This window comes from Gorilla gorilla, chromosome 3 (genome assembly GCF_029281585.2).
Source record: "Gorilla gorilla gorilla isolate KB3781 chromosome 3, NHGRI_mGorGor1-v2.1_pri, whole genome shotgun sequence".
Lineage (NCBI taxonomy): Eukaryota > Metazoa > Chordata > Mammalia > Primates > Hominidae > Gorilla > Gorilla gorilla.
This window is the reverse complement of record NC_073227.2, coordinates 133,843,897-133,857,872: the sequence shown is the minus strand read 5'-3', so window position 1 is coordinate 133,857,872 and position 13,976 is coordinate 133,843,897. Positions and strand designations below refer to the sequence as shown.

The window sequence follows — 13,976 nt, the reverse complement described above, 5'->3', positions numbered from 1 at the left end:
ACAATAGGGATAATAATATGTCAATGCTGGCCGGGTGTGGTAGTTCACGCCTGTAATTCTAGCACTTTGGGAGGCCGAGGCAGGTGGATTACCTGAACTCAGGAGTTCAAGACAAGCCTGGGCAACATGGTGAAACCCTGTCTCTACTAAAATACAAAAGAAATTAGCCGGTGTGGCGGCATGCACCTGTAGTCCCAGCTACTCAGGAGGCTGAGGCAGGAGAATTGCTGGAACCCGGGAGGCGGAGGTTGCAGTGAGCCAAGATCCCGCCACTGCACTCCAACCTGGGCGACAGAGTTAGACTCTATCTCTAAAACAAAAATAATAATATGTCAACACCTAACCATTTTTTACCTACAAAAGTAATTTCATATGGCTCAACCTGAAAATAATAATAACTATAAGAGAGCATACTCATGTTGAATAGTGATACAATCTGTTAAATGCCTAGTATAATTCCTGGCCCATGATTTAAAACAGTCCATAAATCCAAAGAGAACTGTGTGTGTGTTTTTAAACATCATTGTTTCTATTTTCTGAAACATTTATTTTAGATAAGTAGGTATAAATGTTAAGACCCACATCCAGCCAACCTATGTGCATAAATACCCAAACTACATAAAGCTGCCCAAGTGCAGAAAACAAGTTCATTTGTGCTTTAAAATTGAAACTGTTGGTTTTTTTAAAGTGTTTGTGAAGATGACGGTGTTCTTTTAACTCATTATGAATTTTAAACAATTAAAGTATTTTAGTTCACTACTTTTGGCCTCCATAGTATCATATAATAGGCACTTAATAGATTAATGAATTAATTATGAAGTTTTTACATTAATTCTGAGTTGAGACATATTTTGTACTTATTAAACATGTTTTAAGTAATAACTCAAAGTCATCCCTCATTTGAAGTGGTCCTTTTATCTCTGGATATGTTCAACTGTTTTGAAAAATTGGCTCAGTTTTGCCTGTGTCTTGATTATCACTGCTGAGAGGAAAAGAAAAATATGTAGACTGATTGTTTTCCACAAAAGTAAAATGTGAATTTAAAAAGGAGCATATCTATGCAAAATTACTTAAACACTTCTCAAGCAAAATATCTCAAGAACGATAACATATAATGTCACTTTTAGAAATTGTGATTACCTGGTTCAGTGTTTCCTCAAAAGAAACGAACTATCTTGATAGAAGTTAACAGATTAAATGTGAAAGACCTATGATTTGTTTTTGAATTGACTGTGTACAGGATCATTGGTTTCTTTATTAACATCACTGCATGTGGTTATTTACAGCATGTCTGTCTAGCAAAACACAGATGGTAAATGTTATGGAGAGAATTTGGATTTCAGGAAAAGTTGGGATAATAGACAAAAACTTATACCATTATGTGTTTTCAAATTTAAAAAGAAAGAAAAAAAAATCCTGCTCCAAATGTCATTTTTTTTTACAATTGTACAATTTGAATTAGGAAATGTTTTCCACTGGAGAAAATAATGTTTTGGGGCCGTGAGTATTTTAAGTAGAGTATTTTTACTCCATGCCTAGGCCACTTCACACAGAATTATAGCATTCTGATTAAACATTGTACCACATTACACAAAGTTAAGCTACACAAAAATGTAAACATATTACTAAACAGTAAAGAAATACCTCTGGAAAGGTTAATGGTCCATAATGACAGAAAAAATAACTTACTTCCAAAAGAGTGCTGTGATTTTTTAAGTGGTATTTTGACCAATGTAGGAAGAGTGTGAGCATATGAGATTGTATATTTAAGTCTCTCTTCAAGAAATAGAAGCTCTTCACTCATAATCTTGATAAGAAGAGAGAAGCCTAAGAAGGAACTTAGGGCTATTTAAATATATGAAGAGTTAATAAACATGAAATGTGTTTACCTGTCACTGAGAATAAAACTAACAAAAACACATTTGTTTGAGATGTGTGTAAACATCTGTACCTGAGTTGGTATTCTTTAAATCTGTACTACAATTTTGTAACAGGAGCAGTGTTGTAAGTTATTGAGGAATTTCATCATCTGGGTTAGTTAAATTAACCTCACTTCAGTAAGTGCTGTGTGGTTGTAATCTGACTATGCAAGTGCCAGCGATAACCTTTGTAGTCATTCTCAGTAGTCATCCTCTCTGAAACCTCCAAGTCAATATTTTCATGTTATCTCCAGTTTTTTTAATGTAAAATTCTTACTATTGTCTTAATCTCAGTTCATATAATATAAATGCAAATTTCCTAAGTGTGGAATATTAATTACTTATTAAGTAACTTGAATGTTGTCTTTGAAGACTGTTCATCTTTTGAAGGAGTCATACTCACAAATATGTATCTACTATACATTAAATTTTGAAATAAATTGATAATTTATGGTAATTTACATTTATAATACATGTTGGAATAAATGAGAATACATAATATGTTGTTGGTTCTGAAATATATGGCTCATAAATTTAATTTTTACTGCAGTTGCATTGGTTAAACTAAGAACACCTTTACTGGACCTGTAAAACCGGGCCCCAATATTCTTTTTTTTTTTTTTTTTTTTTTTGAGACAGAGTCTCACTCTGTTGCCCAGGCTGGAGTGCAGTGGCACAATCTCGGCTCACTTCAACCTCCGCCACCCACGTTCAAGCAATTCTCCTGCCTCAGCCTCCCGAGTAGCTGGGACTACAGGCACCCACCACCACACCTGGCTAATTTTTGTATTTTTAGTAGAGATAGGGTTTTACCATGGTGGCCAGGCTGGTCTCGAACTCCTGACCTCAAGTGATCCATTCACCTCGGCCTCCCAAAGTGCTGGGATTACAGGCATGGGCCACTGCACCTGGCCAACTGGGCCCCAATATTTCAACAAGAATTTTTAAATTAATTATCTACGCTGAATTTAGAGGCAAATATCCCAGAGCTAAACTGATTATACAGTACCAATGTGAGGTATCCTTTATTAAAAAGCATGTGTTACTGTGAGTCATTTAGTAATTTCTGGTATGATAGGATATTTTTATCTTCCCAAAGTAAGCTTTAACCAACGTAGTAACTAAGCACGGAAATGGCTCTTGGGCCTACGAGTCTTATCACTGCTTTCAAATGCATGACAACATTGGAAGAGTTATAGGCATTCACATGGGTACAGCCCAATGGATTCTTCTCATCTGCTGTACAGATAAGGCCAATATACTGAGACAGTGATGTTGCAGTAGAGAAACAGTTTAGTTATTGCAGGGCATCCAAGCAGGAAGACAGGACATGTTTCTGAAATCTGCCTCTCTGAGAACTTGGAGGCTTGGGTTGTTAAGGATAATTTGGCAGGCAGGGGGCTAGGGAAAGGGTGCTGCTGATTGGTTGGGAATGAAATCATAGGCATGTCAGAACTGTCTTCATGTGCTGAGTTAGTTTCTGGGTGGGGGTTGCAGGACCAGTTGAGTCAGTTCCTTTGTATGAGTCACATACAAAGGGTGGCATCAGTTGGTTCACCAGAATGCAAAAGTCTGAAAAATATCTCAAAGACCAATCTTAGGTTTTACAATAGTAATGTTATATATTAGGGGTAATTGAAGAAGTTATATATCTTGTGACCTCCAGGTACATGACTCCTGATCAGTAAGCAAACTAGGGAACAATAGCTGGTTATTGCTTAACTATTCATAGATCTTAGCAAATTCAAGACTCTACCATAATTCTAACCTTGTGGCCTTTTATTAGTTTTATGAAGGTAGTTTCAGTCCTGAACAAGGAGGGGGCATAGTTTTGGGAAAGGCCTGTAATCATCCTTGCTTTAAAGTTAAACTGTAAAGTAAATTTCTCCCATAGTTGGCTTGGTTTACACCCAGGAATGAGCAAGGGCAGTTAGCTTGTGAGGTTAAAAGCAAGATAAAGTCAGTTATGTCACATTTATCTCATTGTCGTAATTTTTGCAAATGCAGTTTCAGCATCACTATGTGAATGTGTGTGTGGTAAAAATGGGAAGTATAAATAATTTTCCTCCAAACCTAAATAAGTCTTGCAAGTTGTGACAGACCATTGTAAATTTACACAGATTCACTGCTGCTGTGCCTTTTCAGTCCAATGGTCTGACATCTGAGAAAGCTACAGTAATCATCAAAGTTGGGCATATAGGCACACATATTATGTTGAGCCCTGGCCTTTGGATCTACAATGCCATAGATGAATGCAACATACTCCTGACATATCAAGAGGTTCTATCATTTTTTCATAATTTTCCAAATTGGAAAAATTCTCCTTAATTATTTTATTTGTATTATAAACTTTTTTCCACTAGTTCCCCACTTACTATTGATTACAGATGCTTTAGTAGTTTTAAACAATGAATGGGAGGAGACTGATTTTCCCATATGTTTTGTAAATTGGCCTTTCTTCTTCCCACTTCACTGAAGATAATCTGCCCTTGCAGATTATCTTTTATTGATTCAGGGAGCTATGGACTGGATAGTGATGGACTTTGTAATGAAAGCACAAGCTACTATTTTTGCAGCTGCTGAAGATAAGAATAAGCTAGAAAACATGAAAGTACAATGATAGGGGATGCTGCTGCATATTCCTGTGTAGTAAAAGATCTGCTTTGTTATCTGGACAGTCTCTTCCAGGAGAAGAGACTTCCTGAGTCAAAATAAGATAAGAAGTATGCAACACAAAGAAGTGAAATGACATTCTTATAGTTGAAATATTCATACTATGTTAGTTGGTAAAACTGCTTAGCTTCTACCTCATTGAGGCAACTTTGGTGTGAGAAACACTGAAATATGACTGAGAGCCTACACTAGCAAGAAGATGGGGGGAAGATACCTTTAAAAAGATCACTTGGAGTTCAATAATTATGGATGCATAATAACATTTTGAGTACTCTTAATATAGTCAGCCTAGTTCTTTCTCAAAAAATAAATTCAAGGACATAACAGTTCAGTTGATACTATGGAATTTTGTTTGTTTGTTTGTTATTCAAAACCAGCAAGGGGATATGATGCTTATTTGGTAGAGAGGACATGCTCTTCAGCTCTTTCTGCCTTCTTGATCCAAGAAAGCATTCACAAATTTACCAGTTTATTTACTCAGGAAAATGTGGCTATAAATGAACTTACCCAGGAATAAACTAAATTCTATTATTTACTAAGTTCAAATAGTATACTTTTCATAAAGGGATGAAATCAGTTATTGAAAAGAAGCTAAATTAATTGTAAGCTAAACAACAGCAACTGAAATCACTGAAAGAAATTAAAACCTACTATCATGACTGTAAAGGATTTTAACCATTCTCACTTTTTATATTTCTAGCTATTAATACTGAAGGGAGGACAGAATATTAACACTTTGAAATTAACTCTCGGCCAGGCACGGTGGCTCACGCCTGTAATCCCAGCACTTTGGGAGGTCGAGGCGGGCGGATCACCTGAGGTCAGGAGTTCAAGACCAGCATGGCCAACATGGTGAAACCCTGTCTCTACTAAAAATACAAAAATTAGCTGGGTGTGGTGGCAGGCACCTGTAATCCCGGCTACTCGGGAGGCTGAGACAGGAGAATCGCTTGAACCCGGGAGGTGGAGGTTGCAGTGAGCTGAGATCACACCTTTGCACTCCAGCCTGGGGGACAAGAGCAAAACTTCTTCTCAAAAAATAAACAAATAAATAAATAAATAAACTCTTGACCTGAAAGATACATGCTCCGTTTTGACTAATATAAAATTGATTAGCAGAGTTAGTTGAAATCATTACAGCACCCAGGGGCAGCTGGATTGCTTTCATGACAAAAAAAAAAAAAAAAAAAAGGCCAAAAAGGACTTTCCAAATATTTTAAAACCTTATGTCTAATTGGTCTCATTGTCTCTTTTCCACGTCTGAATTTTTTTCTTTCAAGAAAATAACTGTGGCCATCACCCTGGTTACACAGTGGAGAGAAGAGATACCCTTAGAGAATGCTTAGAACATCTCTGATCATGCAAATGTGTAAACTTGAATGCCAAGAGACTTTATAATCTTAAATCTGAGCAGAGGATGTGAGTCTTTGACCAGTTTCTTAAAATCTTTTTCTTCCATGTCATCAACTCTTAACTGGAAATGGTACCACACCTATGTGATTCATGGAACATCTTAATACTTGAAATACTCAATGGTATTCACAATGCTGTGCTATTTCTAGCTTCTGCAAGTCAGCTGGAGGTGGCAGAATAGTTACCCAATTACTTTAATGTGGCTAGGGTGAATTCTTTCACATAAGCAAATGTTCTATGTAATCATAGATAGTTTCTTTAGACTCTAAAACATTTATTTAAGTCATTTTTTAATGAAAATCTTTATAAATACTTTATACCTCCTTTAATTTAATAGTAAACATTTTATTTCCATTTCTGATCAAAGGTAATTTTAGGAATAACATAACCATATTTTACTGTAACCCGTGATATCCTTGCAAACTAAAAAAAACATAAACCTATTTGTACTTATTCTAAATGATCCCAATGCTAGATCTTTCTGATCTTAAAGATTTGTTAATTATTTATTATTAGGCTATAGCAATTTAACAGGGCTAAGACTGATATTACTTCTTCCCCAATTAACTATCATTTTGTACTATGAAACTACTCTGCATTATATAGCAAAGTTCAAAGATGGTTTGAATAATTTATTTATTTTTTTTAATCCTGAAAGCCTCTAGTAATTAAAGGGTGAAAAGTTGATGTTATTCAACAGGTGACTTCTGGATAAAAGAGATTTACAGTAAACATTCGTGAATAGAAATTTAGTAATTGCCAGGTCTTATATTTGAATAAAATATTAAATCACTCAACTTTAGAATCTGTGATGTTTTATTTTAAAAGCCAAAATTATGGAAATTCCTCTCCCCAACATTAACTGCTACATCAGTCTAGTGAAGTAAAAATAAAGTCACAGAGAAACAAGCCGCTAATTGCACAGAGAATGCCAAATATAACTGAATTGATAGGCACCTTTTTCTGTAAAACTACCAAGAGCATAATTTGTATATTTGCCTAAAATAGTAACTATTCCCAAGGGTTAATTTTGTTAATGGCAGCATGGAAAAAGACAATAAAACCACGGGGCACCCAGTTGTGTGAAATTGATGTAATAATTAATTACACCCTTAGCCTAGTAATTAAGTAGTCAGTCACCTTGCCAGAGTAAGTTCAAAGGCGTTTAGGTGGTTCATTTAAGTTTATGATTTCAAAATATTGAAGTAAAGCACTGTGGACTGGAAAGGAACATAGATCAGTGAATTAAACAGCAGAGGGGAACCTTAGCCAAATAAAGCTCTAACCCTGGCACAGCCTCTGAATTTGCTAGATGACTTGAGCAAGTCACTTAACCTCCTTGTCCTTCAAGTCTCTGACAGCCAAGTACCCAATAACCTGTAAGAAATGTAGAAAGAAGGATTTAAATTAAATAGAACTAGACATATTAGAAAGTAAATAAATAGAATTGCTAACTTAAGATGATACAAAAATTGTTGCTATACAACAATTTTAATTGCACAGCTTTTGATCATTGAATAAATGCTTTTTAGGCACAATTCACTAAAAGATTTCAACATATGACACTCTGCAAACATCCCAGTGAAGACACATTTGCAGGTATAAATTCAGTTTATTTTGTGGTCCAAGTTTCATTGTAGTCAGCTAGACCTCTCAATAGGGCTTATCATCAAGTAGTTTCACTTCAATAAACTGATTAATCCAAAATCTAAACAACTGAAAAGCTCAAGCTCAAATACTAGAATTTCTTTGCACTCAACCCTCTTGAAAAGAAATATTAAATGTAAACATTGACTAGAAGTATCTGGTTTATCTTACTAGACTTTTAAGATTAAATCTGCTGCTATTCCAGCATCTGAAATACTGCAGCCTCATAAACTTTGGTCCTGATGCAGACTCTGAAGTATCCAAGGTGCCTTCTCAGCACCGCCACATCCAAACTGCTATCATACATGATAATTGTCTACATACTTGCATTTATCTAGTGGTTTAAAATGTACACAGTATTTTATATATATCGTCTAACCATATATTGATATTTATTCATACACGCATGCATTTATGGACGTTGACTCAGTACTAGGTGTTCAGACTATAAACTGGTCAAGTTCTAGTTAGATATATGAACATCCTGTGATAATGCAGTAAGATCAAAGTAACGTAAAGTAGCTGGTTCTGAAGCACGCAGGAAGAGCAATACAAAGTGACACTTGAGCAAGGTATTGAAGAAGATTTTCAGGCAGAAGAGGGAGAGCTTCTGGCAGAAGGAAAAATGGCAGGAAAAGTACCGTTATCAAAGAGCCAGGACTAGCTGAGGAAAGGTGAGCCCCTTGGTGTGGCTGGAGAATATATAAAAGCCCTAGAGGACAAAAAGTGTCAAGAGATAAAGCAGGAAAAGTAAGAAGATCTTTAAAACAGAGAACTTTGGGCTTCAGCTTCTAGATCATGAGAGGAGGGGGACTAGAAACCTTAAAGGGGTGGGGGACAATGGCAGCTCTGTTCTATAGAGTGATGATTCTGCAACAGTGAGGAGTGAGAGAGGCCAGTGTGGGAGACCTGGGAGCAGGAAGGGTCAGGAACTTCCGAGAGCCTGAATCAGAGTAGTGGCAGTGAGCCTAGAGAGGAAGAAATGGCTCTGAGAAAGAGTTGGAAGAATGTAGAATGGCTAAAAATCTATGAGGAATAAAAAGAAAGGAGATAGCAAGGCTTCCAGTTTGGGCAGCTGAGTAGATTATGATGCCACTATCCAAGATGAGAAATTCCAGAGAGGCATCAGACTTTGTGAGAAAAATACTGAGGTTCATTTTGGGCACCCTGGGTCTGAAATGCCAGGACAAATTCAGATGTTTAGAATGCAGTTAGAAATATGAGCATGGAGCCTAGAAAGATTTAAGGTCTCCGAGATAGAGAATTGGCAGTCTTCAGCATGCGGTCAGAGCCAGAGGAGTGAATGAGATTGCCAAGAGTAAGCAAATGAAATAATTAAGAGGCTAAGGATGTACCCTGGGAAACATCATCAGAAGTGCTAAGGAAAAATAATGATCCATGGAGGATTGGATATGGAAACAAAGAAAGAATTGAATCCAGAAGAAACCCCAGGTTTTGAGCTGGGAGACTGGCAAAATTGTGGTTTCATTAGCAAAAATGAGTAAGTCAGGAAAACAAAGGAGTTCGATGATCAGTTTTAGACAAGTCAAAAAGTGTTTGCTGTCATTGTCAATAAACGATAAGACATGCTACTTTATACTTAAATTATTTCCATTTGTCAATTTTATATTTCTTAAAGGCTGTCTGATTATCACCAAATAATGTACCATCATATATTTTGAAAAGGTCATTGGATTGGGAATCGAAACCAATTGAGTTTGTTCTGGACCTACTATTCATTCAAATACTTATTAAACATTTCCTATATGCCATGCACTGTGTTATCTGCTGGAGTTGCAATGGTGCAGTACCACCTTTCTAGAGTAATAGAGAAAACTGATTAATCGGTTACATGCAAATAAATATGTAAATACAAGTGTACTAAGTGCTTTTAAAAATCAGGTGTCAGCTATGTATGAATTCATAACATCGCGGGGACCTGACCTAACATGAGGGTCAGGGAAGACTTTTTTTTTTTTTCTTTTTTTTGAGACAAAGTCTCGCTCTGTCACCAGGCTGGAGTGCAATGGTGCAATCTCAGCTCACTGCAACCTCCACCTACAGGGTTCAAGTGATTCTCCTGCCTCAGTCTCCCGAGTAGCTGGGACTACATGTGCGCGCCACCACACCTAGCTAATGTTTGTACTTTTAGCAGAGACGGGGTTTCACCATGTTGGCCAGGATGGTCTCTTGACCTCGTGATCCACCCGCCTCGGCCTCTCAAAGTGCTGAGATTACAGGCATGAGCCACCGCGCCTGGCCCAGGGAAGGCATTTTTGAAGAAATAATAGTTGAATTGAGATCTGATAAATGAAGTAGGAGCAAAATAGGGGGGTGCAGTTTTCCAAGAAGAGAAGACAGTACATATAAAGGGCTGGTAATAGGAGGCAGAATGTCCATTTTGAATTGGTAAAACGAAGGAACAAGAGTGGATTGGAGAAGATAAAGTCAAAGAGTCTGAATGAGTCTAATGAGATGGGCAGAGTCCAGATTACGCAAGGTTTTGTAGTCTCTCTTCAGGTACCTATCCTGAGAGCAGTGAGAAGGTTTTAGAAGAGTTCAAATAGAAGGTTATCTGAAGAGATAGTCATTTAAAAAAAAGAAAGAGAGAGAGAGAGGTGGTTGCATTGTAGAGAACAGAATAGTGAAGAGCAAAATTGGTTGCAGAAACACTAAATCAGAGGGCTGTTACAGAGCCTGGACAAGAAATGATGGGTGCTTGTACCCAGAGAGAGTAGGGGTGAAGAGGAAAAAAAGTCAAAAAGAAGAGGAAGGCAAATTCAACAGAACTCAATGGATTGGATTGAGGTGCTGGATTTAGGGAGTCAAATATGATCCTCAGGTTTCTTTCTGGCTTATGCAACTGAGAGATGATCTTGCCATTCACCAAAATGGGGATCCATGGAAGAGCAAGCAGGCTTGTAGTGGTGGAAGTTCTTAAGTTCAGTTCAGTATATGTTGGGTTTGAGGTCCATTTGAGATACCCAAATGGAGGCTCAAAAATAGCCTTGACACATAGATCTGAAGGAAGAGTCTAGAAAGGAGGTTAACAATTTGGGAGTAATTGGAATATAGATGACTATTTAAAACACTGGTGTACACAGGACTTTAGGGATGCAGCATGAGATAAGGAGAGGGACTCAAATTGAGTCTTTAGAAGGAATTGAAGCATTTAATATCTAAGTAGAGAAGGATAACATGGCAAATGAGAATGAGAACATGTAGAAAAGCAAGAGAGTTAAGTAAAAGGAGAGTGTTCCAAGACAAGAAGGTGGGAAGGAGTGATCAGCAAACTCCATACCTTTGGGCAATGCCCATAATCCCTTTATTTATCTGTTAAACCAAGAAATAATCACTGCATACCTGAGTATTGTTATAGTAACCAAATCTAATGTTTGAGGAAATGTTGAAATCTGTAAGTTGTTTTATTATGTAATTACTCTCAGTTCTTGGGTTTTATTTTGTTTTCAAACACTGGGATCATTCACACCCTTATCTTACTCTTCCAGGCCTCTTAGAACAAGAGCCAAAAATATATGAATTTGAAAGGGAAAATGTTCCCAATTCTTTGTGCATAAGTGCATGGAAAGTAATTCCACTCAGAACCTGGAACATCTCTCCCACTTGGTTTTCTCTTTTTCCTTTTCCTAAGAATCTAGAAATCGCCAGAAAGTACTTTGTGTCCTATGAGTATAGGCTTGAGCACTTCAGTTCTAGAAATAAACCTAGTAGGTAAACAGCTTCCTGCAATTAAATGGCTAGCTGTGGAGTGGAAGAAGCTTCTGGTATTCAGGGAACACCTTACTGGTACATTCTGCATTCATCATGGTATAATTAGGGACACGTCACAAGCTCTCCACTTTGACTTTTGGAGTGGTTATTTATTACTTGGTGTTCAGGAAGAGGGAAGGCCAGATGAGAATGGACCCCCTCCCCACACAACTTGTCTGTCCAAGCCACTGGCACAGTAACTGTTCCTCAACCTCACCGCTGGTTGAGAGTAGAGCTAGCTAGCACCAAACCCTCACTCTTCCTCTAGGTCAGATGCTGGGCTTGTGGCAACAGTTCCAACCACAAGCTGACTACTATATACAAAGGATTCATTTCCAGCCTTCTGCTTTCCTTTAAAGAGTCAGCTGTCATGTGCCGCCTGTGACTCACTCAAGCTCCTTTGCCCCACTGAAATAAGCGCTCTAAAGATTCCTGAGTTCCAGGCCCCTCCTAAGCCAAACGAGTCACATTGTTTTTATGGTGATACAGCACAGAAGCATCCTGGCTAATTCCCATTTGTTGTCCTGCCAGCAAAAGCACCATCGTTTCTAAGCATAAGAAGTGAGAGAAGGCAATTTGTGTTGCTTTGTTTATGCAGGACAACCCTTAAGCCAGTTGTGGCATGCAAAATACTTAAGAGTGAATGCGTGTTTCCACAGTGGTTCAGAAAGTAAAAGATGGCCATATACACCCGATGGTTCTAATTCCATATTATGCTTGTGAGGCAGTGCAGAGACTTTCAGAAACTTCAGGAAGTGATCCTAAACTCTTCACACTATAAACTGAAGCCCACCCTAATGAAGCTCCACGAAGGACGTTGATCTTATGCTTATTTCAAATTGGCCATGTTTTCTAAACTGTAGTTTTTCCTATCAGCTGTATATCAGACCAAAAAAAAAAAAAAAATCTGTTAGTTTGAAATGAGGATTTCATGTGAGAAAGAAGTTTTGGTAGCCACATTTTTATAATCTCATTTTCTGAGATCCTCCTCACCCGTATCCCTTATATTCCAGAATTGGGTCAGCTGTCATTAGCTTTTGCCAAATGTTCATACTGTTGAGGCCACAGACAGATGAATCACCTATTGCCTAACTGAATTAAGCTAAAATGTGTCACTGGCAGGATCCTTATTACAAAATCATGCCCTGATACCACTTCTGTCAGTATGTTATGCTGTTGAATGTATTATTGATATTCATCAATCAAATGAGCAAGGGCAAGAAATGTTTTGGACTTCTGTAGGTGCTGTGTTATGTTACTTTATATAAATGAAAAGTAATTATGTAACTAAATATGAATTCTAACCCATATAGTGATTTTTTAATATTATAGACCTTGACATTGTTAGCAACCATATTATGGACTAACTTAATCACATTTTATAGGATAGTTTATTACTTGTATTTGTTATGATATAGTCTCATATAGTCTTGATGAAGTAAAATGTGGTTTATAGAAAATTTATTTTTAAATAATGTCATCACCTAGGTAACCTGAAGTTTCAGAGTGAAAGTAAGCATTTAAGCTTGTGGTTAAAATCTGCTTGATGAAGATCAGATTCATAAAAAATGCAAACTGGTTTCTTTAGTCAATAAAGAATAAAACCTGAGGTCAGCTTTCTTCGTGATCAATAGCAGCCTCACTACCAGAGTAAGATAAGATGGGAAGTAACATTTTGTGATTCCCAGTCTATGTTCAGTGATTTTAAGGGAATATCGCAATATTCTTAAAATCCAGTAAAATTTGATTTCTAAAATATTTCATGCAGTAATTTTATAAATAAGAGAACAGTGTTCTGAAATCAAGAAAAGTTTATTAGTCTCAATTGGTTAAATTCACAAACATTGAGCATCTATTCCATAAAAGACATTGAACAAAGCTTTTTAGGCTATACAAGAAAATAAAATGTTCTTTGCCCTCGGGAAGCTTTTAAGTTAACAAGGAAGACACATTACACAGTACAGAAAGTTTAATAACAATTTAAAACAAGTAATAATGTGTTTTAAACTAAAGAAGGTATCGAGAGATAGCATATGCATAATTGCCGAGTGATACAGATGCTGCAGGCTTTCAAAAAAGAGAAAGAACCCTTGAGGCAGATGTCAGTAGAAACAAATTCACTGAATAGATAGGATTTGAGCCAAACCACTATTAATAATTTCACCAATTATGGGCTAGGAATAGAAACAAATCATGATTGGTGTTGGGTTTGATAGCTATACCTGGAGGCTTTCATCTTATTATCTGCCTACATCTACAATATTGATTCATATGTCACTTCTTCAATTTGTAGAGTTTACTAAAGGCCATTTGTCTAAAAACAAAGGCCAGTCACAGTGTCGGCATCCTTTTGTAGAGTTTGTCAAGCAGAAAAGTGAGAAAATGAAAATAATTATATAAAGTTCAATATCTCAATGCAAGGTATCATCTTTACTCTGAAGATAGACATATTATTAGAATGATACTTTTTTAGATTGTTTTTAATAACATTTGTTAACTATGAAGAGAAATATGTTTACTAATCCAATCAAGTTAAGGTAGTAAAAACTAATT

General features: G+C 36.8%; 1 protein-coding gene across 32 annotated transcripts in view; it reads left to right on the top strand.

The window, feature by feature from the left end:
• Positions 1–13,976, top strand: part of CAMK2D (calcium/calmodulin dependent protein kinase II delta) — a 316,681-nt gene that overhangs the window by 288,761 nt on the left and 13,944 nt on the right. The gene's annotated exons all lie outside the window — the stretch shown is intronic.